This window comes from Lithobates pipiens, unplaced genomic scaffold (assembly GCF_037356315.1).
Source record: "Lithobates pipiens isolate NorthernLeopardFrog02 unplaced genomic scaffold, aLitPip1_a1.2 Scaffold_23, whole genome shotgun sequence".
Lineage (NCBI taxonomy): Eukaryota > Metazoa > Chordata > Amphibia > Anura > Ranidae > Lithobates > Lithobates pipiens.
In genome coordinates, this window is record NW_027507785.1 from 67,300,807 (window position 1) to 67,327,935 (window position 27,129).

A 27,129-nucleotide genomic window follows, 5' to 3' on the forward strand; every position below is an offset into this window, starting at 1 on the left:
CATGCAATATATGCACGTTTCCCTGTTTTGTTGTCCCAGAATTGCAAGTACAGAAAAAAATACCTAGTGATCTTATAAAAATCCAGGGGTGCTCATAACTTTCTGTAGTGGGCTGACAATGCCCCCTATGCTGCACTGAAATTCTAAGCAGTGTAGTAGCTAGCCTAAAAATTCCCCCTTTTCTACTTTTGTTAAGAAGATGGAAAGAGGGGAGGTGTTCTTTAGTCCAACAGGGGAGCGCTTAGGCAAGGCTGACAACACTGCATGGCATTGTACCACAGCATTGTCAGCTCAGTAGAGGAAGATACGAGGTCACTGAATTTCTGGCAGATCAGTAGGTGTCAGTGGCAGAACTACCAGGGTCACAAGGGTCACACATGCGATCGGGCCCTGGCATTCTGCAACTGTGGAGGGGGGCCCAAAGACAGCAGGAAAGACTTCCAGCTCTAGCACAGCTGAGTCTTATAATTGCCACCTAATAGCCGCCACCTGACATGACCCCCGCCCCCTGCCACTCCTAGCCCAATGCTGCCAGTCTAACCTGACAGTGTCCCCACCCTGAGCCACTTGCTCTCAGAGCCTCCTGCACCACTTCCGCTCATATTCCTGAGGTCGACATTCTGCTTAGAAGCCTGTTGGAAGCCGGGAACCTTACATGCTGGTAAAATCTAAAACATTTATGGCAGTCTGCCTGCATCTACCTGTGCCTGTGTTTGTCTGCCCGCATGCCTGCATCTGTCTGCTAGAAATCCTGCTATTTAACAACTGTTTAACAACTTGCTGCAGAGAGCTTGATAGTTGGAAGCTATTAAAGCTACTAAAGCAGAGCGGTGGCTGAAGGCAAATATTAAACAGCCAATACTAGTGTACATCTCTGGCTATATTTGCTTGGCTTGTTTACTGGCAATTTTGTAAATTTACATTTCAATGGCTGAACTCCCAGGGTCAGAAAGACCGCACTTGTGAATGGGCCCTGGCATTCCTCCACCATTGGGGGCCCAAGACGGTAGGTAGAGGGTCACTGTGGGACCATCATAAAAGGGACTAATGGGAGTAAGGGGCCCTAGGGATCAGTGGAAAGGGCCCCAGGAATGCATGTTTTTATGTACATGCATTCTTTTGAAGAGACAAAACATGGTGAAACAGGCATGTATTATAGGTGTAATATATATATATATATATATATTTATATATATTACTCCCCCACCACTCTTAACCGTAACACCTATTATAAATCATAAAGCAGGGATCGACAAATTCCAGGTGCCCGGTCAACTAGTAATTGAGTCCTGGCGCCTGGGCTTTTGTCAGCCCATTCCCTGCTGACAGCATCAAGCTGAGCAGGTCTCGGAGGCGGTTCACAGCCTGAGGCTCTAGTTGGCTTCAAAAAAGGGTGCGCTCGGAGCGCAGGGGGAAGCTGCCACCTGGAGGAAGCGCTGCCCACAACCTAGATGGGGTAAGCGCTGGGCTGGTGACCGACTGACCGGGGGGGGGGTTGCGGGTAACCCGACCAGGGGTGGGGGGTGTTTATGACCCGACCAACCAAATGCTGTTGGTGTATTGTTTGCCGCCCCCCCCAAAAAAATTACCACCAGCCACCACTGCCTAAATCTAGCCCCTAAACTGAACACCGACACCAACCCCAATTCCTGCACCAGGGGCTTCTGCGCAAGTAAGTGAACATCACAGAGTGCCAAGATCCTGTCACCAGAAAAAAAAACTTATTAAAAATGGCTGCAAAAAATGAGGGACAATGGAGACGTTTCCACAATTCACAAAAACACACATCCCTTTTGCAAACATGGCAGCACACCTTTCCTAACGCTTGTGCAAAAAAAAAAGTACCATGTGTTTTGGTGCTATGCGTTTTTAAAACAAGGGACATGCACTTCTTTTGTGCAATTTGTGGGCAGTCCATGAAAATGAATAGGCTGTCCTAAACACTGCGTGCAAAGACACGCGGGCACCATTGCCCGCACTTAGGTGTGAATGGAGCCTAAATGCACCAGGATTGGATGGTGCAGCTGCTTCAGGAACACAAAAAAAAAAGGTCATGCAGAGTTTAGATGTTGTAGCTGGCAGATTTGAGACTCCCCCGAGTAATTAAAGGTAATGGGAATAGGAGTCTCAGGCTCGGGGATAGAGAAGCTGTATTATATACTAAAATATACAAATATATACAAAATATTCAATGAATATTATAACTGCATTCTTTTTTTTTTTGTTCGGTATTGGAGTGTCTTTAGAGTTAGCGGTATCACATCTCCACTGTGTATTCGTCTTCAGCACTAATGGTCGGTTCTGTGTGGTTAGCAATCAAATCTCTCGTCTCAGGAGCAGTAATGAATGGATGGCGGCGCTTCTCGTTCCATCTGCATTAAACGTCTGCCAATACAGTTACTTTAAGGAATAGTGAAGTTAATGGCCTGCTCCTCTGATAGATGCTTTTCCGTGTCTTCTTCCAGCCGGCTCTCTGTGTGCTCCTACACAACAAATGGCCGCAGGTCCTGGGCGCATAACAGAAAACCCTCTGCAGATCATTGGAGTAAATGAGCCAGAGAGCGCTGCCTATCCCAGAGCAGAGCAAAGCCTTTCACTGTTTTAATGTGTTTTTACTAGACATACAATTGTAGACTAGGGCTTTACCTGTAATCCATACAACCTCTAGGCTGGTCTTGAATGATGGTTGTTATGTGGGCTTAAAGTGGACTTAGCATTAGATATATTTTCCATGACAAGTACATACATGCTACGTAATGTGTAAGCAGGGCTTTTTTCAGTGGGAACGCGGGGGGGGACACAGCCCTGAATTTACAGTATGTAATATTAAGGGGTGCTGGGGTCTCCTGGAGGGTCAATTGATGCTAGCTGCTGGGGGATCTATTGTTGCTGGAGGAAATCTATTTTTTCAAAGCAGTCTACTGTTGCTGTGGGAAATGTATTGCTGCTGGGGATGGCATATGTTGTTGGGGGGATCAAGTGTTGCTGGAAGGGGTCTACTTTTGAGGGAGGGGTCTATTATTCCTGGCTGCTGGATAGTATATTGATGCTGGCTGCTGGGAAATCTGTTGTTGCTGCCAGGGGTCTGTTGTTTCTGGGGTGATATTTCGATACGGGGGTCCATTGTTGCTGGGCAGATCTATTGTTTCTGGGGGAAGTATATTGCCGTTGGCTGTGGGGGATCTATTTTACTGCTTTTCTTGTTTTCATACACTAATTCTTTAGCACCGCAAAATGATACTTATGTAGTGGTCTCCCCAACTTCCAAGGGCCTGATGGTGACCCCCAGAGCCAGGGAGAACTGACATTCTTCCTCAGGGTGCAGGTTACTAGGCATAGTGGGTGTGGTGCAAGGTGAAAAGATTGGGCGCCAGTCACTTTTTGTAAAAATAAACAAAGAGAGAGTTTAATTTCTCTTAACAGGGACGTTGGGGAGAGAGGGTTTAGGGCAAAGGACACCCTTAGGCAAATGCAATAGCAAGTAAGGCAAACTCTGCAGACAAAAATAGAATTAGGCAGATAGCAATACAGGAAGAGGGCCTTTAAGCTGAACACAGCAATCTGTATCTTGTAGCAACCACTGCCTCCTATAGGCACATCTTCTCTCACAGTATCCTACTGTAGATCTTCCAGCTTAACTCACAGTATCCCACTGTATGATCCTTAAGCTTAGCTCGCCATCTCTCTTTAGACTTCTTGGACTCTCTGCCAACTGCTGGAAGCTTCACTCACAGCTAACCGCTGTACCTTATCTTCAAGCTTTACTTACAGCTACCCGTTGTACTCCTTCAAGCTTTACTCACAGCTACCCACTGCCTTCCTGGATGAGTCTCTACTGAAGCTTTCCCACCACTTCACTGTCCCCGGCTAGTGAATCTGCGCCGTGAGTTTGCACCCAATACTTCAGTGACAGCCGGAGATCAGTGTGAGAGCGAGTCTCCTCCCTTAATCCACCCATATGATAAAGCCGGGAGGAATTTTCCCACATGAGCTGCTGAGCAGGGGTGGCGCCAGGTGAGTGCAGGCCATGGAAGGGGGGGGGGGGTCAGGGAGAAGTATAGAGAGTCAGCATACTGATCAGCAGATCTCAAAGCTCCCACTCCCTGATACAGCACAAAGATCCTTCAATCTTCCACTAACACCCCATTACTGAACAGAGTGATCCAGAGGCGTGACAAGGACAGCCCAGACTGGATGAGAGAGGAGGAGAGGGACAGACCATACACAGCACAAGCAAGCACTGCATATACTACACTAGCCTGTCTGTATACACTAGCTTGTCTGTATACACTAGCCTGTCTGTATACACTAGCCTGTCTGTATACACTAGCCTGTCTGTATACACTAGCCTGTCTGTATACACTAGCCTGTCTGTATACACTAGCCTGTCTGTATACACTACCCTAGCCTGTCCATATACTACACTAGTCTTTTGATATACCTTAGCCTGTCTATATACTACACTAGCCTGTCCATATGCTACACTAGCTTGTCTATATACTACCCTAGAATTAATTATAAAAAATGTTATAAAGATTTAAAAATATATATAAATAAGGAAAAAACGTCTAAGTGCAAAACAATTAGTTCCAGTCCATAACGTGATTAGACATCAACCAGATCAAATGAAGAAAAAACAGAATGAATCCAGTGAAGAAGTATTGCATCCACTGCCAGCAATAGATGAAATGGCCTCTCATCTCAGGTAATGACTATAAGGTCAAACAAAGCTAGTCACGTGAGGAAGTCACATGACCAGTGATGCAATGCGTCGGGTGGAGCAGCCTGTGACGTCACTTCCTGTGTTTACAGTGTACGGAAGTGCAGTGAGGAGGTGATTTGTTTCTCCTGCATATCGCCATATCGGATGGTGTTTTACTGTAATGCAAGCAGATATTTATTACATTTACTACATTTTACTGGCTATATTGCGCTATGGTGTAGTTGTGCTCTGAGTATTTGTAGACTGTGAATTGTGGATTTGGAGCGTCAAAGCAGCTATAGTGGAGTCGTGCAGCGTGGTGCCCAGCAGATATCCTCTTGATTACCAAAAGCTTTGTTTGACCTTATGGTCATTACCTGAGGTGAGCGGCCATTTCATCTATTGATGGCGGTGGATGCAATATTTTTTCACTGGATTGATTTCGTTTTTTTCTTCTCTCGATATGGTTAATGTGTAATCACGTTATGTACTGGAACTAATTGTTTTGCACTTAGACATTTTTCCTTATTTATGTTTTTTTTTTTTTATCTTTATAAAAAAATTTCCTATCTACATTCATTGAAGGTTGATGGTTTATGTGTTTGATTGTTCACTGTGTAAACTTTTTATACACTTATGGTATGTTAATTGAATAAGCACACCATTTACACCCCTTATCCATAGAAACCAATAGGCGTCCAGATTTGTTTGTCAAAGCTTAATTTAACAAACTGAAGTTAGAAGCTGATTGGCTACCATGCACAGCTGCAGCAGATTTTGCACTCTCCAGTTTTACTAAATCAACCCTTCTACCTTCATCATGTATTGGCTTCCCTGTAGGAGGTACACTCAATTGTATAGCCATCACAACCAAGCTAAGCCTCTGTTAGTTCAGTTCTATCAAACACACACACGCTTTCTTCATAATAAAAGGTTGAACTTTTTTGAAAAAGGATAACTGTTGCCACATGTTGTGAACTATTATGAACATATTCATGAGCTTAAAGTTATTTAAGAGTTTTAGGGAAGCCATAATATTAAGTACATAAAACAGTCTAAATTAAGTATAAAATAGAAAAATACATATGCAGAGGTTGCCTTTAGTGAAAACTGCATTTCAAATTGATCAGTAAAGCTATTAAATATAGGTATCTGACTTTATATAGAATCTTCCCATAAGAGAGTCTGGTACCTCCCCTAAAAAATCTCCCGAGTGGCCATCAAGACTTCCCATAATTATTGGCGCCCAATATGGAGGGTTGGAAGGCAGATATGGATAGGACCAAGTTTGACTTTTACAAAAAAAGTTGAGATTTGCATATAATTCTAGCTATCTCTATTTCATAATCTACTAATTTATTTGGTATGTAGTTTCCCCCAATGGTAACCTCTTCTGGATTTTTCCATCCCATTCTAAAGCTGTCCATACACTGGTAGAATTTTGTTCGCAATTTTTCATTTTAAGAAAGTTAATTCGATTTTTCTAATCATTAGCAGGGTCACATCAACAGTTGTTTTCTGCAGGGATGAAACAGTTTGAAGGAGCGTGATGGAAAATGTTGTGGTTCATGGTTCCCTTTTGAAAAGTCCATTTATTTTGAAATTTAAAGCCAACAAAATGTTCGAACAACATTCATCAAGCATCAAATGTACTGAGAATTTTTGTACGAATGTTCATAAAAGAATCTAATAGTGTAAACCCAGTTTTAGTTTTGATTGCCTGGACCTGTAACAAATTAATTTTAAAGAGACTTATAATTCTTGAAATTACTGACTCATTTAGTTACAAGAATTTCTAATGGAGCTACCAGAAACACTAGAATTGATTTTTTTTTTCTTGAGAGCCAGGCCTAATCAAGTTTGTATCTTCCCACCTCTTTTTTGCCCAAACTTTTGCCTGGAAGTCATCTCTCTTTTAACCTGGTGTAACCTACTTATTTCAAAAGAAGGATGTCAATGAAGAACTCCATCAATAGGCCACTTACAGTTGCTCATTTAGACACTCTTAAGACATGGAGTTCTGCCAGGCTACATATTGGTTCAGGAGGGCCTGTTCTTTCCTTAGACATAAATTGCTTCTATTCAGTTCTTATTGATTTCTGAAGTGGAGCCTCTGAGGATATGACCACAAATAATTGCGAGAACTCCCCAAGGAGCGGGGGGGCTGGGGAATCTGAATTACCAAGTCCAGAATGAACAAGACAAATTTGTTTGGCCAATTCAGGATGCATGTGGAGGTTACAAACTGGGAACTTGCAGGAAACATTAATCAGTCCTTCGCAAAAGGCTTGCTGGACCTACGAAAAAATTAGAAGAGCATCACTTTGCGGTCTTTGATGAATGACCCCGGATTTTTTAGTCGACATTGCAAATTCAAAGCTGAAACCTAGAATAAACAGCCTGAAAATAAGAGAGAGGGTGCTGAATGCAGATAACCTTGGGGATCTCTTGGTAGACCTGGAGTGATAAACAGAAAATAAGGATAAGCCTCAGCTAAATACACTATAGAAATGTGTGTGTATATATATATATATATATATATATATATATATATAAAATCTACCAGTAAAGTTGCAATCCTGTTCAGACAGAAAGTCTTGGGATCCAACTAGCCCTTCAACACTACAAGCCAAGAGCTGACTTATTTTCTTTATTACAGATAAGGAATACAGATGGGTCATCAAGCGCCACCTAACCCAGGAGCCACATTGTATATTTTACAAATATTGGAGGGCCAAAAAAAATCTGTTTCATATACTGTATAAATTAATAACATTTATATTAATGAATAACTCTCCAAAAAATAACTTCAAATGAGAAGACCCCCATCACATCAGAAGTTCACCCTTCACAAAAGAAACCCCCTATCACTTCAGAGCCTTTCTTATATTAGAGCCCCCCTTAGATCAGGGTCTCTATCAGAGGTACCCTATACATCAGGGTCCCCATCAGAGTCCCCCTTTAATCAGGATCCCCATCTAAAGTGGAGACCAACCAATATGAATGCTCAGTGCATTGAGTCAGAGGATAAGACACAGACCCTAGCTACAGGGTGGATAAAATCTCATAGCCGGCCAAATGTGGCCCCAGGGACATAGTTTGGAGGCCCCAACCCTTGTCAACTGATTGGAGAAAAAAATCTCAGCTTTTGAATTATTGAATTATTTCCCACAGTTTTTTTTTTATATTTGAGTTCAGTTTTAAAGGAGCTAGGTCGCACAGCTATGCATATAACTTCATATCTACACAGCATATTGTTACATAAAAATTTGTTTGCCCATGTAAGATAGAAAAACTAAAAAGAAAATTAGATCTTCACATTCGATAGTTACCCATTTTCCTTTGTTTCCTTTAGAATGGTATGGACACAGGGCCTGCTCACACTGTACCATTGCAATGCACTACAACGTATATGCACTTAGTCCAAAAGGTATTAAAGTAGAAGTAAACTTCCAACATTAAATTTTACCTATAGGTAGCCTATAATAAGGCTTACCTATAGGCAGTGTAAATATCATTAAAACGCGAGCCGTTTAGGAGATATTTACTGTACATGCACCGAGTGACATTACTGGTGCATGTGCTCTGAAGGAACGGCCACCCATGTCGTTCCTTCAGAGCCCTGTGCCATGAATGGCGGCTCCCAAATGCATGCATGGGAGTGACGTCATCACAGCCCTGGCCAGTCACAGAGCTGGAGTCCGCAAACCCGGAAGCAAGACTGGTAAAGATGAAAGCAGCCTCCAGCTATGACAATGCATAGCTGGAATGCTTTGTTTTCAGGTAATTTTCACATAATGTGCTAGTATGCAATGTATACTAGCACAATATGGCTTTATGTTGCAGGTAAGAGATGAAAAAAATAAACATACAGCGGTTTCCAACCACTTTAAACTAAAGCAGTGTTCATATGTCTGTGCTGTTTTGCAGCTGGATTTGGATGATATGACCTGTCCAATTGACAAGAATGATTGCCACAACATTTGGCCGGTAAAATAATACAGATAAATAGTGAAAAAGGGATGGTGTTGCGCTCCTAATACACTAAAAGTCACTTTTTCACTAATTTTATGCTGAGGACTGTTTGACTCATACGGTGTCTGCAGCACCCTATATTTATACCTTACTATTCCATAGTAGCGTGGGAGTACATCAGGGCTCGACAAAACCCGGGCGCCAGGTCGCATTTGCGACTAGAATTAGCGAACTGGCGCCTGGGTCAGCACAGCTGGGGGTATGCTGTCTCCGCGGACCCCCCGGCGCGATAGCGTCGGGCCGCGCCGCCGGCGGCCGGTAATTTAGCCCCCGGCTTTGAGGCCTTCTACGATCCTATGGTTCCTTCTGGAATCTGGCGCCCTCTTGTGGTGGCCGTTGGAATTACAACCAGCAATGCTAATGGATGCAATGCTAATTTTCCCTGCCTGCCAGCCTATCTTCCTTCCCTTTACTCAGAACCCCTAAAAATTATATATATATATATATATATATATATATATATATATATATATATATATATATATATATATATATATATATATATATATTATTCTAACACCCTAAAGAATAAAATGGTGGTCGTTGCAATACTGTCTGTCACACCGTATTTGCACAGCGGACTTACAAGCGCACTTTTTTGGGGAAAATGTATTTAATAAAATAAAAAAATAAGACAACAGTAAAGTTAGCCCAATTTTTTTTAATATTGTGAAAGATAATGTTGCGTCGAGTAAATCGATACCAAACATGTCATGCTTCAAAATTGCGCCCGCTCATGGAATGGCGACAAACTTTTACCCTTTAAAATCTCCATAGGCGCCGTTTAAAAAATTCTACAGGTTGCACTTTTTAAGTTACAGAGAAGGCCTGGGGCTAGAATTATTGCTCTCACTCTACCGATCGCAGCGATACCTCACATGTGTGATTTGAACACCGCTTTCATATATGCGTTCGCTTCTGCACGCAAGCTTGGCAGGACAGGGCGCGTTTAAAATATTTTTTTTTTATTTTAACTTTTATTTTTATTTTTTTCACTGTTCTTTAAAAAAAAAAAAAAAAAAAAAAAAATGTGTGTCACTTTTTTTCCTATTACAAGGAATGTAAAAATCCCTTGTAATAGAAAAAATCATGACAGGTCCTCTTGTATATGAGATCTGGGGTCAGAGAGACCTCACATCTCATATTTACACTAAAATGCAATTTAAAAAAAATTTGTCATTTGAAAAAAATAAATAAAATGTCCCTCTAAGAGCTATGGGCAATGACTTGGAGACAGGTGAGGGGCTTGGGGCTATCTTCCCCTCACTCATCTCCATGTCAGGCCAGGGACAGGTCCAGATCGCCGTCACGGACCCGGCTCCTAACTTTTTTAGCTGGCACCTAGATTCCAAGCAAATTTGTCAACCCCTGGAGTACATAATACAGATAGTCACATAATAACATAGTAGAGTCCAGCTAGTAGCATGGGGTTCAGTAACTGTTATGCCGCGTACACACAATCGGACTTTCCAGCAGACTAGGTCTGATGGTCTTCCCGATGGACTTTTCGGCGGAGTTCCAATGGACTTCCGAACGAATGGACTTTTCCACACACGAACGGACTAAGTCCGTTCGAAAGTCCATCCGTTTTGAACGTGATGACATAAGACGGGACTAAAAAAGCAAGTTCAATAGCCAGTAGCCAATAGCTTCTCTTGCGTCCTATTTGGTCCGTCGGACTAGCATACAGACGAACAGTTTTCCTGATAGGAATTGAGTCCATCGGACAGATTTGAAACATGTTCTATTTCTAGGTCCGTCTGATTAGCCCACACACGATCGGATTGTCCAATGGACTGATTCCGTCGTACCTAGTCTTCCAGAAAGTCAGATCGTGTGTACGCGGCATTAAAGGGATTAGTTGCCAAACTGTATCGGATGGCCAGCTAAACAGCTGAGCAATGAATGGTTGGCAATCAGTCATACACCTAGTAACGCATGAAAGGGCGAGGCCCTGGTATGGATTAGTGGAAAGATGTGACATAAATTGGAGGGGCTGTATGAGAGTAATCTAGTTAAATACTCCAGCAACCTCTGGAGGAACCTTGGTTGAGAATGGTTGCCTTAGATCCTTTGTTATGTCTGATCTTAAGCAACTATTCTCAAACTGGATCTTTTTAGCTACCTCTTAGGATCAATGGCTAACACAGTACAAGACTACTAATTCTAAAATATATTACCCCCTTCATGACAAGGGCATTTGTCACAATCAGGGGTCAGGCTCGAAGACCAATTGCTATAGCAGTTGCAGGACTACCACTAAGCAGCAGGAGAGGTACACAGGCAGTCACCCTGGCACATGACACAGGCTCACATGAGGGGCGGAGTCTAAGTACTAACCGGTTTTCACCAGAGCTCCTGATGGTGGGGATGGATTTATCTGCGTGTTAGTACCAGGTCGCAGTCCTCAGGATCGCTCCACCAGGAGGTGAGCAAGCCGGGGTTCAGTAGTGGATGAGCAGGTAAGGATCAAACAGAAGCATGGTCAGTAAGCGAGCCAAAAGGTCGGTAACGAGTTGTTGCAGGTTAGGATCAGGCAGAAGCGTAGTCGTGGAACAAGCCAAGGGTCGATAATGAGCAGTAGCAAATATAAACGGCAGCAGTGCAGACAGGAGCGAGATACAGGCTGGAGAGAGCACAATATTCTGGCAAGGAGGAAGTGCAGAGACATGGCTTATAACAGGAAGTTCATGGGAGGAGCAAAGAGTTCAAGGTTCAGCTGAAATCAAGGTACAAGGCAGGGTTGTCTAAAGGATCTGACAAGGAACTATCCAATGTCTCAGCTCAGTGAAAAGATTCATTACCAGACACAGCTGATGTCCTGGGTTCAAGTCCAGGTCCTGGTCCTGACAGCATTGTTTGCACTGCACTACTTTAACTGGTAATTAGCAGTCATCCAATGCTGTACCCAAATTAAATAAAATAAAAAAACAGATAAAGCTTTCTTTTGGTGGTATTTGATCACCTTTGGTATTTTATTCATTATATAATGAATTTTATTGTATAAAAACAAAAAGAAATTTTTTACTTACTGCTATAAAACATATCCAATTAAAAAAAAAATTAGGCCAAAATGTATTCTGCTACATGTCTTTAGTTAAACAAAAAATCACAGTAATGCCCCGTACACACGATCGGACATTGATCGGACATTTCGACAACAAAATCCATGGATTTTTTTTCTGACAGATGTTGGCTCAAACTTATCTTGCACACAGTCACACAAAGTTGGTCGGAAATGGCGAACATCAAGAACGCGGTGATGTCCAAGACGTACGACGAGCCAAAATAAATGAAGTTTAATAGCCAGCGTGGATCTTCTGCTTGATTCCGAGCATGCGTGGAACTTTGTGCGCTGGAATTGTGTTCACACGATCGGAATTTCTGACAATGGATTTTGTTGCCGGAAAATTTGAGATCCAGATCTCAAATTTTGTGTGACGGAAGTTCCCATAGAAAATGTCCAATGGAGCCTACACACGGTTGTAATTTCCAACGGAAGGCTCCCATTAAACATTTTCCGTCGGAAAATCCGACCGTATGTACGGGCCATCAGTGTATATTGATTGCTTTGCTTGAAAGTTATAGGGTCTGATAGTGCAGCGGAAAATATGACACTAACTGACACTGAATGGGAACTGAGTAACTGCCACTGACATCACCAGTAATAATACTATATACTGTCACTGTACTAATAACACTCTTGGGAGGGGATTAACATCTAGGGGCAATCCAAGGGTTAACTGTATGCCTAGCAATGTGTAATGTGTGAAGCGTGTGCTGCTTTTACGAACAGATGTGGCTGCTTTGCAGGGAGAAAACACAGCCACATCACTGCTCCGTGTAAACAGCCCTGTGTTGTTAGTAAACTGTGATGTACAGAGCCCTGTGTTGTTAGTAAACCCAGGGCTCTGTACTGTGATTTGCTAAGCCGATCAGCAGGCCCCAGCCACAAAGCATTGGCTGGGACCTGCTAACCGACTTATGCTGTAGCAAATTACAGCACGTGCCCCCCTACCCGTAAATGCTGGATCATGTACATGATCTGGCACAGCGGGGCCACCCTGTCGCAGTAAAGAGGTGGTGGGCAAGTGCTTTTGAATACAGAGTTGCATAAATTTGTGTCTGGAGTCTGTGTTTGCCTGGAGCTTAGCTTTAAATCGAAATTATTATTAATAAATGGCAAATATGAATTCCAAAAAGTATTTAAAATGCAGATGGAAGTGATTTATATTACCAGTCATGGAGGAAGTTGTGCCATCACATGCTAGAGCGGTATCAGCTAAGTGCATAGGATAAAAGTTTTCTATTACCCTCTTTTAGCTCTTAATTCTCAAGTATATTAGAGGAGGCGACCCCAACGGAGCCCAAACTTAAGAGAGATGTACAGGAGGTAAATAGATTTTGTCTGAGAGGCAGCGGATCTTAAAATTAAAAGTGTTTGCCAGAGCAGGTGGGTGGCTGGGGAGAAGGATTTTCATTAAACATAATGCCAGCCACTGATTCTAATTTGCAGAGGAGGAAGGTAGCTTTAACCCAAAGTATAATAAGAAGAACCTACACTTGTGTCTGAATCACAGGCTCTTCTCCACGGATGAGGTTTTGCTCGGGTCCTCTGGGCAAAAAAAATGAAAAAGTAGAGAGCGTCACATCCCTCCTATTAATTATTTTGTATTGTATCACTGTTTGAATTGCAAATCTTTCCTTTCTCGCATAAGAATGTCATTATACTTTCATTGGAACAGAAGGCAGAGCTTTAAAGCTTTATAGGGAAGCTAGTTAGTTGTTGGCTTTCTGGGGCTTCAATATTTTCAAAGATCAGGAACAAGTGTGCGGCAAGTAAAGTCGGAGTGTAATTAGAATCGCTGATTTGCATACCAGTTATGAGTCAGAGATTTAGAAATCATTGAAGATTTAGGATCAGCATGGTAGCAGGCAAATAGCTTTTTAGATAGGGTGACCAGACATTCCCGGTTTCCGGGGACAGTCCCCGGTTTGAGCACACTGTCCCCGGACCAAGTTTGTCCCCGGTTTTGCCCCCTGGATTGAGCACACTGTCTCCGGACCAAGTCTGTCCCCGGTTTTGCCCCCGGATTGAGCACACTGTCTCCGGACCAAGTCTGTCCCCGGTTTTACCCCCTGGATTGAGCACACTGTCTCCGGACCAAGTCTGTCCCCAGTTTTGCCCCCTGGATTGAGCACACTGTCTCCGGACCAAGTCTGTCCCCAGTTTTGCCCCCTGGATTGAGCACACTGTCTCCGGACCAAGTCTGTCCCCGGTTTTGCCCCCTGGATTGAGCACACTGTCTCCGGACCAAGTCTGTCCCCGGTTTTGCCCCCTGGATTGAGCACACTGTCCCCGGACCAAGTCTGTCCCCGGTTTTGCCCCTGAATTGAACACACTGTCCCTGCACCAAGTCTGTCCCCGGTTTTGTACCCAGATTGGATTTGAACAGGGGCTGGGGCAATTTCAAAGACAGTCAGTGCAGAATTAAAAAAAAAAATCTGAATTACACCCCCCACCCGCTCTGCCGCTCCTACTAGCTTAGGGGAGTGTATTTTTTCCATTATCTGTGCCCCTTTCTGATGATCATGTGCTGGTCGGAGCGGAGGGAATATTTCTTCAGTTTCGGGTGCATGCCCATCCAGCTCCGCTCGCCATGTTCTTCTGCCTTGGCTCAAGTCCTGGCCAGCCGCCTGCCTACTTATCTCCTTGCCTTCTCTGGCGGAGTGATTTTCCTCCGCTCCCCACCCATTAGTACCCGGGGCCCGGAGAGTAAGACTTGACAGGCTGTGAGGCGGGCGGCAGCGGCGATGGGCAGAGAGCGCTGATTGACGCCATTACTAGTAAAAAAAAAAAAAATATGTCCCCGGATTTCATTTTAAAAACCTGGTCACCTTATTTTTAGAGGATCAGCAATGGCAACCAGAGGCGTAACTAGAGCCTTCAGGGCAAGAAACCATAGAGGACCCCCACCCCACGGAGGCAGAAAACCAGGGCCCAGTCGCAATTGCGGCCTTTGCAACCCTGGTGGTTTCGCCACTGGTGTCAGTAGTTTTTAATTTTTTTAATTTTTTTTATTTTTTTTGCCATTTTATTCTATTTTTTATTTTATTTTTTACAATTAAATTTTTTATTTTTTTTAACATTTTTTACTATTCTATTCAATTTTTTATTTTATTTTTTTAAATTTTTTTTTTTTTACAATTTTTTTAGAAGCCCCATTGGGGAGCTTTGGTGAAATATCAGGGTTCTAAGCAGACTTCTGATGTTTCACCTTTGAGAGGGAGAAAGGAGATTGGGGGGGGGGGGGGGACAGCCCTCGATCTCCATTTCTGCAGCCTTAGCAGCACAGAATGAAGGAATACAGCAATTCAAGCAGCCCCCACCGGCTGTTACAATATCTGAAAAGCGTCTGCATCTGATTGGATGCAGCAACTGTTCGGCTGACATTTTTCCACTAGGTCGAATGATGTCAGGTGAAAGTGTGGGGGGGGGGGGGTGACAGGACCACCCACTAAGCAAATTTTACTGATGAATTTTGTATAGTGTATGACCAGCTATAATTTCTCTATTTTAGTTTCCTCGGTGAAAAAGACGCTAAATAGATTTGTTTTTTCTTAAAAAGTCACTTACGTTTAGCACAGTGGACAGAGAACATACAATTCCCATTAAGAGCTTGGGGGAGAAAATTTCTATTTTGTTTCTTTATAGAACACAGAATTATGTCAGTTGACAAAGTAACACTGGGGAATCTCTCTACCGATTTTACAAGCCTTCTGTAGAATAGAGACATTTTCCCTTCTCTGCTGGGCTCTGTTTTATATAAGAACTAAGGATCGTTTTATGTGTTTGGTGTAACCTCTAGGGTGTAAAGCCCTATAATAACAACTATAAAGAGCAGATGTCTACCTCTCCCAGACAGAATTCTACCTTTGTCTTCTCTCCACTGCTAGGAAAATTCTTCTGGATCTTAACAAACATGCTTTTTGATTAATGGCTACACCAATCAACTACATTGTTTTGTAAGGGAACTGTTAATTGTTCCTAAGCAGTAATCTAAAAAAAAAATCAACATTCTGTTTTTAATTCCTCCTGAAAAATAACAATGCATTAAGCACTCCTGTTCTGTAGCCTCATAGCTGTATATCTGCAGTGTGAGATCTTCCAAGGCACTGCTGCCTCTGTTTGTTCTCACCAGATGTGATGTGAGATTTGGTGACGTCATTATTGTACTGCTCCATAGGTGTGCGAACGGGGTGTGCCGGGTGTGCCTGGGCACACCCTAATGTGTGTCCCGGGATCTGCTGTAAAATGCTACAAGAGACTGTGTAGAACAGCCTTTCTCAACCTTTTCAAAACAGAGGAACCCTTGAAATAGTTCTCCGGTCTCAGGGAACCCCTGCTAAAAATTTGAAATCTACAACTCATGATACATTAGTGTGATGATCAGTGGGAAGAATGGTCCTTACACTTGTGGTCATTGGGAAGAATTGCCTCCTTACAGATAGCTAAAAAGATCAATGGTGTGAGTGGGAACTTATCTGAGAGGCAGAAATTGCCCAATGCTGAAGGAACCCCTAGCATCCTCTGGAGGAACCCTGGTTGAGAATCACTGGTATAGAACTCTGCCTGTGAGATAGTTGCACACTGAGCAGTCAGCGAGGCATGTAAGAGCCGCTCAGTGCTTGAAACTGTAATGTAATGTCACTGCTTGCAGAGGCAAGCTGTCAAAACTCAGCACTGATGTCGTGGGTGGGCGGAACCGAACAGCTAGCCTATGAAATACAAGCCAGCAGGATAGGGGCTGGGCGGGCCGCTCTGTGTATGTGGCCTCACCCCCTTTCCATCAGCTATCAAACACCAGCCAATGATTAGGCTGCTTAAGAAAAGGGTTGGAGCCACATACACAGAGCATATTAATTTAGCATAGTAATTTAGTGTAAATATATACATATATGCCTGTGTGTTTGAGCTTTGGGGTGCACACCCTAATACCATTGGCTGCACACACCGATGTACTGCTTACTGTTCTCCTTGTTGGAGAGGAAGCTATATCCGAAGACCTCTCTTTTTTCACCATGTGACATTCAGTTACTCTTGGTTGCTCATTTTCTTCGACTTTCTTACCACTGACGAAGCTCTATTTGAAGAGTGAAACATGTTAGGTTTGGGTGATTTTATTTTGAGAGCACTTTCTGATTTTATTTTCATTTAAGTTTGCATTTTAATTTTTGTCCTGACATGTTCTCCTCCCCCCACCCCCCTCCTCTAAGATTGCCACCATTTCTTCAAGCTCTACCCGAACACATAAGCGGCGCACCGCCATTGGCGAAACTCTGCACAGACTCTGGTGTAAAGGGTAACTCTGATGAAAGGGGGTTTCTGCTCACCAAATCTCCCACTTTAGAGTTGCCAGCAGTCCCCCTTAAATCAGGGTTCCCAAATCCCCCCTTACATCAGAGTACCCAGAGCACCCCTTACATCTGAGTCTCCCTTACCTTAGTGTACTACCTCGCTCAGAGGCAGGAGAGAGAAGCGAGGAAAGGGGGAGAATTCAGTCAAAGACTGTGGGCCAAGGCCTTCTCGTCCAACATCAGTGCCTGAACTCACAAATGCGCTTCTGGAAGAAGGGTCAAGCATTCCCATAGACACACTCCTAAACCTTGTGGACGGCCTTCCCAGAAGAGATGAAGCTGTTATAGCTGCAAAGGGTGGGCCAACTCAATATTAAACCCTACAGACTAAGACTGGGATGCCATTACAGTTCATGGGTGTGTAAAGGTAGGCGTGCCAATACTTTTGACAATATTGTGTAGATATTTTCATAAGGCAGAAGGCAGATAGCCCATATCTTATGTAAGACCGTATACTTTCTCTTTTTCTTATTCATCTCATTTTTATATGTGGTTAATAGATGGGAGGAGAGACAGATGTACCCCCATCTCTTCATACCAGTTGGTGTTGGTGAGTAAACCTTGAGTTTACATATCCTCTAAATAGCCTGGAGCCTTAAGGCTGGGTTCACACTGCTGCGGGGGGAGATCCGGATGTGATTCGCACCGCACTGCAGTGCAAATCACATCCGATCTCTGTGCGATGCGAGTTCAGCCATACAGATAGTATGGCTGAATTCGCATCGCACCCGCCCCAAACTCGCACAGGACCCTTTTTTTGGTCCGCAGCAGAATCGGATCGTATGGGTATTCACACCATGCGATCCGATTCCTGTGCGAGTTTGCAGATCGCACTGCGATATGCGAACTGATCTGGGGGTGTCATTAACTTTTCACTGACACTCCCAGCAGTTCGCATAGGGCAGTGTGAACTGCCGGCGGGAGGCATGCGATGCGGGAACCCGCCGCGGATTTGCGGCATTCCCGCATCGCTTCAGTGTGAACCCAGCCTGATATTGAATGTAAGAGGATATAATAACCCTCATATTGTCTATATGTGTATATCAAGAGAAGTTTCACCAATTAACTTGGTAGATGTAAATAGTACCACATAGAAAAGAGAACTTTGGTTCATATATAGTGGCATTGATCTCACCTCATAGCAGGAACCTGTAGATCTCGTTCTACCAGTAAATTTGGGCCAAGTGACTGGTAGACCACGATCTGGGCTTGCTGGCCCACCATTCCAGAGCATCAAACAGAGTGCAATGCAGAGGGACAACTTGTAAAGTTGGAGCTGTAGTAGGGAGTAAGAGACGTAGAAGCCGATGCCTTCTCTGTAATGCTGGCTACTGCCCCATGCGGAGTGATACCTACTACACGCCATCTCTTATCCCGGCTTACGGTCTCCAGAGTGGTGCCAGCAGCAGGAAAGATCTTTAGGTCAGTGTGAAGTAAAACACTGGGCATAGTAGTATAGGGCAGTGATGGCGAGCCTTGGCACCCCAGATGTTTTGGAACTAAATTTCCCATGATGCTCATGCACTCTGCAGTGTAGTTGAGCATCATGGGAAATGTAGTTCCAAAACATCTGGAATGCCAAAGTTCACTGATGGCCTGCAGTTTACCCACACCGCGGGTGCAGTGCAGTGTACCTGCAGCTGTCCTGCAGGTTTGCAGGCGTTTTGGTGCACTTTCACAAAGTGCACCACACCTACAGGATATAGTAGAAGTCTATGGTAAAGCGCAGCCAACCCACGAAGTTGCAGATGCATTGCACTGTACCCACGTAGCATCTAAACTGCAACACATCAGTGATAAAGCAACCCTATAGGGGGCTCAGAACAGTAAGGGCTCATTTACATAGCACGGGGAACACACATGATATGAGAGATATGTGCTGCACAGCCAGAATAAAGTGAAATATGGGTATATGAGTTCCCCGGGTTTTTCTTTTTTAGCAGCAAGGTTAGTCATTTCAAATAATTAATTTATTAAAAATAGATTCTGTATTAGATAATTGACATATCATAGACGCATAACGGTTACAATATGAGCTCTGGTGGAGGGATATGATACCATTCCAAATACAAAGAATGCAAACACAAAATTATACACAGCATCACATATCAGAATGTCTGTTGTATAAAGTGTGCGACACGTTTCGACCCATACAATCATGGTCTTCTTCAAGGGGTTCGTTTGCTGTTGAAAACGTATATTTAGCATTTCAAATATTGAACAGTAATTAATGAGCAATTTTATAGAAAACATAAGGTATAATTATCAATGGAACGTATAAAAGGGAGGATCTCCTAACCAGAATTCTTTTAAAATCACATGGTCCCATGTGTTCTTTGGCCACTCAATACTTCGAGGAGAAATATTGTTCCACTTTATTAAGGCTTACAAGGAGTCACACTTTAGGGCACCCCCTAGGGGCATGCAAGGGTGGGTTGTCTGTACCTGCAGCAAATCCTCAAAGATATAATTATATCATATATTAGGGAAAACAAATGTAATTCCAAATTATCAATTGATGGTCAGCATAATCTCCAATGTTCACTGTACATGTATGTAGGCCTTATAGTGATAACATAGTATTAGTTGTTAATACCAAAATGAATAAATTGTTAATGTGTATATATTATTTAAATATGTTAAGACAGTGTGAGTGGTGGTGTATATAATGAAAAGAATGGGAAATGGTGGTTGTGTAGTGATGTGGATGTGTGATTATGTGAGCCAAGGTGGAAAGATGTGAGTGATTAAAAAGCTGATTATGCATGTGTGTATGGGAGAGTGTGATGTGTGTTGACAAGCGTGTACTGTAAAGGAGAAAGAGAGAAACAAAACAAACACTAAAACAAAAACAAGGATACAAAGCAGTAAAGGGGACAAAAAGTCAGAGTGGAAGGATGTGATGATTAAAAGGGTTATACCCGTACACACACGAGCGGATTTTTTGTTTTTTCCAACGGAATTTCGCTCAAACTTTCCTTGCATACACACGGTCACACAAAAGTTCTCTGAACTTTCGACCGTCAAGAACGCGGTGACGTACAACACTACGATGAGCCGAGAAAATGAAGTTCAGTGCTTCCGAGCATGCGTCAAATTGTTTCCGTCGCCGGTAAAAAAAGTTGTTCCCTCCAGTGGCTGAAAATGTAGTTGGCCACCTAGTGGAGCATATTGGGAGCACAGGATTCTATGCTACCCTTTCTTGCCAGGAAGTCATATAGGGAAAAGAACCTCCACTGAGGAGACAGTCGTGGCCTCCGGAACACCATGGGAATCTAAAAAACAAATATCGGGAATGTCCATAAAGAACATAATACAATAAAGTTGAAAAATGCTAATGCAGTTTAACAATTGATACAAGAGCAATATGTGTGTAAACCAATGCTGTATTTTTAATTTTTTTTATTTTTATTTCTATTTTCTATAGTCTATTAAAATAATCTTAAAGGCTGTGTACTGTTTATTACAAGTCTAGTACTATCTTTTTTAGTGTATACAAACATCCCGATGATGTAAAAAGTCGTGGTGTTTAATATACGCGTTGTGATGCACCATTCTCAATGGGTCTTCCCCGAGGAGAAGCCCTTTAGGAAGGGAGCAAAAGAGATGGACTCATTCAGGCCTGGAAAGGTAGTGGCCTGTAATCTAAAGATCCGTCTTTGCTCATGTTGAAGCAAGATCTTGTTCCATTCTCTTCCTCGATCGGAAGAGTGAAAGAAACTTTAGGTACTTTGTAGTTATGTACAAGCACAGCATGTCTACCTATTGGGAGATTGGGAGATATCGGTTCCCAATCTGCACGCTATATATATATATATATGCTTGGACATACGTCGCCAAAACTCCTGAGATTTATCTGAAACAATAAGAGATATCTGTAAACTACCACGCAAAAAAAATAACCCCCAGAATCTAACTATGGAAGAAAAGGAAGCCCTGAAATCTCTATGCAAGAACACAACAATTGTAATAAAACCCTCGGACAAGGGTGGCAATGTTGTCCTTATGGACAACCAGGATAGCGTAGGGAAGCGCACCTTCACCTAGATCTAGTTCATTTTTGCCACAGTTAAGTGTTATCAATATCACAGGCTTTTGTATATTTATATATCCGAGGACTTGCTGAGCAAGGATTGCTTCATCCCGTTTGTGAACCAGGGCTTCCTCCACTTCTCCTGCTGCTTTTTGATCATTCCTCCATTAGCAACCAGTGATAATGGGTGCAGCTCTGATTTGAGAAAGCAAAGCCCTGCTCCTCTATCCAGATAGTTACTCCACTCAGAAACAGTACAGAACAAGAGATGGTAAGTCAGTAATGGGGAACAGATCGACAGCAGGGAGCCTACAATATTGACTAGTCCTAGGGCCGGCACTTTGCTTGCCTTTTTTGGACACATGTTCCACAGTAAAGTTTATTTTTTAATAGGAAGTCCTGGTTTTGGCTGTAATAAAATCATCTCAAGATTAACTATTTTATTTGCAAGGATTTTATAAAAATTTTATTGTAGAACTTTACCCGCTTGTTTTGCAGAAACACTGTAGACTTTTTCATTGTTTTTAAGACTGCTAAAAGAGCTTGCCTTAAAGTGGTAGTAAACGCTGTTCCACCACTTGTACCTACAGGTGAGCCTATAATAAGACTTACCTGTAGGTACTGTGGATATCGCCTAAACTTGCATTGTTTAGAAGATATTCAGATTGCATGCAGCCGTTGCTGTCACCGGCTGGCAGAAACCATGAATCAGACAGACAGAAGTACAATTAAATCACACTTGTTTAATAATAATAAAAAAAGGTAAACAGAGTAAATGTAGTCAAAACATAGCCAGAGTTCAGGAACCAGAACGGATAGTCAGACAAGCCAAAACGTCAGGGAGCTAGAGAACAGTGTAGTAGAACAGCAAGCAGGATCTGGAGCCAGAAGGAATGTCAGCCAAGCAAGTCTTTAACAGGGACACAGGAGAGCTTCTCTAGAGATGTGACCAAGGCAAAGGCAGAGATCATCTGGACTGGACGACTTAAGTAGGCAGGACTGACGAGCAGGATATCATCAACAGGTGAGTCACCATGGAGAGATGGGAGCTAGCAATTAGCCGACAGCTGAGCGACCAGCTCAGAGAAGGAAGGTCTGGGCGCATCCCTGACACCGGTGCAGTGCCAGTCCTTCAAAGCCCATGCTGTAAATGACAGCTCCCACACGCATGTGTGGGAGTGACATCATTGCCCTCCGCTCATGTAGCCGGAGGCCGCAAACCCGGAAGGCTGACCGGGTGAAGATGGAAGCCCTCTTAGTAGTAAGTAGGTGTCTCATAATGTGCTAGTATGCTGTGATGCATACTAGCACATTATGACATTGCCTTGCAGGGATTTTTTTTCCCACCAACTGTAGTTTACAACCGCTTCAATCAGTCTCCGTATTGTAGAATAATTGGAACTGACACTTCCAGGAATGTCAGACCTCTGGCCCCCACAGTGCTCAATGGTTTATTCTGCCACCCCCATGACACTATGTCCTTTACTGATGTAGGGGGTCGATGGAAGGAACCACTGAGCACAGCAGGGGACGAGGAAATTGATGCTTCCAGAAATGTCAGCTTCTGATGAGTCTTCAGCTTTCTGTTTATTACAGGAGCATTTGGTGGTGCAGCATATTTATTGAGAATTATATTATCAACAAAATAATGCCCTATACACACGACCAGACTTTCCAGCAAAAGAGGCCAGACGGAATCATTCTGTCGGACATTCCGATCGTGTGTGGGCTTCATCTGACTTTTTCTTTCTAAAATTCTGACGGAACTAGAAATAGAACATGTTTTAAATCTTTCCCCCAGAACCAGTCCCTATTGAGAAAACCATTCCTCTGTATGCTGTTCCGACTGACCAAAAACGACGCAAGGGCAGCTATTGGCTACTGGCTATTGAACTTCCATTTTCTAGTCCCGTCGTACGTCATCACGTTCTAAACGATCGGACTTTGGTGTGATCGCGTGTAGGCAAGTCCGTTTCGGTGGAACTCCGTCTGAACTCCGTCAAAAAGTCCTTCGAAGTTCAGTCCGATGAGAAGTCCGCTCGTGTGTACGCGGCATAACTTTAAGCATAATGGCCCTAAGCTGTAATGTGTACTTTTTTCATTTCAGTACAAATTTAGAAAGATATTGTATATACACTTAAAAGATATCCAAACCCATTAATTTTTTTTTATATATTTCAGTTTAGATGTGGTGGCTGCCAGAAGTTTTCATTTTTAGTCTAAGAACATTTGCACCAAGTACAGAAAATAGCAGCTGCTCTTGCCAAAAATACAGTCTTCCTCTGAGCTGAATTAAAAGCACAAACAAGCTAAGATCAGACAATACTTTATTCTCATTGTATACATACAATAAAATGTATCTTCCTACTAATGAGGTACCAAAAGCGCTATCGGTGCCGATACCAAGTATTTGCGCGAGTATCGGTACTCGCACAAATGCCTCCTGATACCGAAACCGAAAATTTGCGGTGTGGTTTGCATCAATGAAAAATGAATTGACTCAAATCACACTGAAAAGAATTGCATGCGATTTGAACAGGAACGTGGTGCGATCCCTGTCCGAATCCCATGCGATTTCCCCAACTGCTACGGTGTGTGTGTGTATAGAAAGGGAAAAGTGCCATCTAGTGGGCAGTTTATTCAAAATGTTAGAACTCACAGTACATATCTAGCCAAATCTTTATAGGTGACCCGTCCTGCCGATGATAGGAAATCACGGCCGCTGGAGGTACTCACAGGGTTGGAGGAGATGTACAGGCTGTCTGCCCCTAAGCTGACATCACTTCCGCCCTATACCCAGAGGTGTCCCGGAAATTCTCTCCCAGCCCTGTTATCACCTCCAGAGGCTATGATTTGCTACCATCGGTGGGACGGGAACACCTATGAAGATTTAGTATTTGTCCAGATATGTACTGCAAGGTCTATTATTTTTTAATAAACTGCCCACTAGAAGGAGCTTTTCCCTTTTCTCTACACACACACAGAAGCAGTGGGGGGAAATTGCATGTGATTCAGGCCGGTGTTCTGCCGTATAGTGTCCGGCCATCATATAGCGTCCGCCCCGTACTGCGCATGCGCAGTACGGAGCAGACGAAGCTTCGGAAAATTTCTGAAGCTGAACGGCGCCTGCGCAGTGAGTGGAGGTGGTAGCCCCACCATCCAAGCGGACATAGGGTTGCGAGTATTAAAGGGCCCCTCGCGGGCGAGCTTCGCTCGCCACGCTTCGGGCTCGGCCTCGCTGCGCTCGGCTCTTTTTTATTCTTACTCTATGTCCACTTGGATAGTGGGGATAGACCCTGGACTCACGGCGCAGGCGCCGTTCATCCTCGGCCAATTTTCGAAATCTGTGTTGCTGTGTACTGCGCATGCGCAGTACACAGCGGACACTATCCGATGGAGGACGTTATTAGACAAGACACCGGAATGGCATCGTATTCCTGTTCAAATCGCAGGCGAGTCTTTACAGGACAATTTGTGCCAGGTTTTTTGTACTGATGCAAATTGCACCGCATAGTATCGGTACTCAGTATTGGCGAGTACTTGACCGAGGGTATCGGTACTCGTACTCACCGATAAAAAAAAGGACTTATCTCCTCGCTGCTTTATGTAATGGAGATTACATGTTTGAAGTCCAGCCTGGGTGATGACCATGCTTCCCATCACTGGCACAGGGGAGTAAGTGAACGTAGTCACTATAGGACAGGAAGTGAGTTAGTCAATGAATTACCAGGTGAAATTAATGAGAAAAAAAATGAAAAATGAAAACCAATGCAGCCACCTCATTTAAAGCAGTAATAAACCCAAAAGCAAGCATTTATTATATTGCAGCTCACCAATTCTTAGTGATGTGATGGCTGCATTCCTTTTTTTTTTCTTAGGCTTTCTTTCTTCTATTTTCGTCTGGTGATATAGCCAGTAAATTCTTTTTTTTTTGTTTGTCAATAGAACAAGCTTTCCTGCAGATGTATCAGTTTGCAGGGAAGAGACAAACAATGTATTACTGGCACTGGTGTTTACAATAATCAGCTTGTATGTATTCATGTAAAACCTTTATCCCAAAAACATAAAAAAACTGTTTCCTGTGACTAATTATAAAGTGAGAGCTGGTGTTTGGCTTCAGTTTGCTAATATATTAAAATCTGCTAGTACATCTAACATTCCCCTCCCCCCAAACTGACAATGCTGCTGTCTGCTGTGCCCCCTGTGAACTTTCATCCAGAGTGGAGGCACTACAGCAGGTGTGTTAGTGGTCAGATCAAACAGAAGGGGGCCTAAAAAAAGAAAACGGTGGTCGAAACAAATGGTGTTTCTTCGGCATTTTGCTGATGAAGAAAAAGGTGCCGATAATAGCACCGAAAACGCACATGATTTTGCCGTGATTTTACTGCGAATTTGCTGCGATTTTACCACGATTTTCCTGTGCTTATGGTGTGTTTTTCATAGGTCATGTGACTTAAAACCCGCATCAGAAACATAACACGGGTGCATTATTGTTGCATTTTTGCTGCGTTTTCAACAGGGAGGCGTGTTCTTGGTTTCCCTTTTTTTTAACTGACCAGAAATGCAGCAAGCAAGATTTTTACCATCACAACAAAAGCACAAGGGACCGGTATGAAGACATACATAGAATTTAAAGGGATGAATTTCTCTTTTTTTGCTGGTCAGTAATGACCAACAATAAATACATATTCCTTTAATCGCTTGCCAACCAGCAGCCATCATTATAATGCGGCAGGTCGGCACGATCTCGTGAGCCGTCGCAGCTATGCATCGGCTCTCGGGATAGCAGGCGCTTGAGCGCCGCCGGAGGCACAGCAGGGGGTGCTGATGCTTGTGGCCAACGGTCGCGATGACCGCCAGACATGAGCGATCGCGGGCAGGAGATGCAGAACAGGTACGTGTGTGTGTAAACACAAATCCCTGTTCTGTGAGGAGTGACAGATCGTAAGTTCCTAATAGCTAGGAATAATGATCTGTCATTTCCCCTAGGTCAGTCCCCTCCCCCTACAGTTAGAAACACACACAGGGAACACAGTTAACCCCTTGATCGCCCCCTAGTGTTAACCCCATTCCCTGCCAGTGACATTTTTACAGTAATCAATGCATTTTTATAGCACTGATCGCTGTATAAATGCCAATGGTCCCAAAAAAAATTTCAAAAGTGTCCAATGTGTCCACCATAATGTCGCAGTCCCAATAAAAATTGCAGCTCGCCGTCATTACTAGTAAAAAATAAATAAAAATCCTTTAAATCTATCCCCTATTTTGTAGACGCTATAATTTTGCGCAAACCAATCAATATACGCTTATTGCGATTTTTTTTAACCAAAAATATGTAGAAGAATATATATATATATCATATATATATATATATATATATATATATATATATATATATATATATATATAATATATATATATCGGCCTAAACTGAGAAAAAATTAACTTTTTTAAAAACAAAAATGGGGATATTTATTATAGCAAAAAGTACAAAATATTGTGTTTTTTTTTTTCAAAATGTACGCTCTTTTTTTGTTTACAGTGCAAAAAATAAAAACTGCAGAGGCGATCAAATACCACCAAAAGAAAGCTCCAATTGTGGGGGAAAAAAAAGATGTCAATGTTTTTTGGGTGTAACGTCACATGACTGCGTAATTGTAAGTTAAAGCGACGCAGTGCCGAATCGCAAAAAAATGGCCCGGTCATTCAGCAGCCAAATGTTCCGGGGGGTGAAATGTTAAATCCATGATATTACTTAAAAGTGGAATATAATACAATTATATATGAAAAATATATATATATATATATTTATTTAAAATAAACTTTTTTAGTTTCGCTCCCTAAATTTTCATTCGGTGTACCTCTAGCAGCTACCACACCTAATAATTGGTAAGCTACAATATATTGCGTCTTTGAATTTGAGTTTAATACCGCCTTAAGG

At 42.9% G+C, this 27,129-nt stretch overlaps 1 protein-coding gene across 3 annotated transcripts in view; it reads left to right on the forward strand.

The window, feature by feature from the left end:
* The window catches only part of LHFPL4 (LHFPL tetraspan subfamily member 4), a 199,983-nt gene that overhangs the window by 146,454 nt on the left and 26,400 nt on the right, over nt 1–27,129 (forward strand). The window lies entirely within an intron of this gene.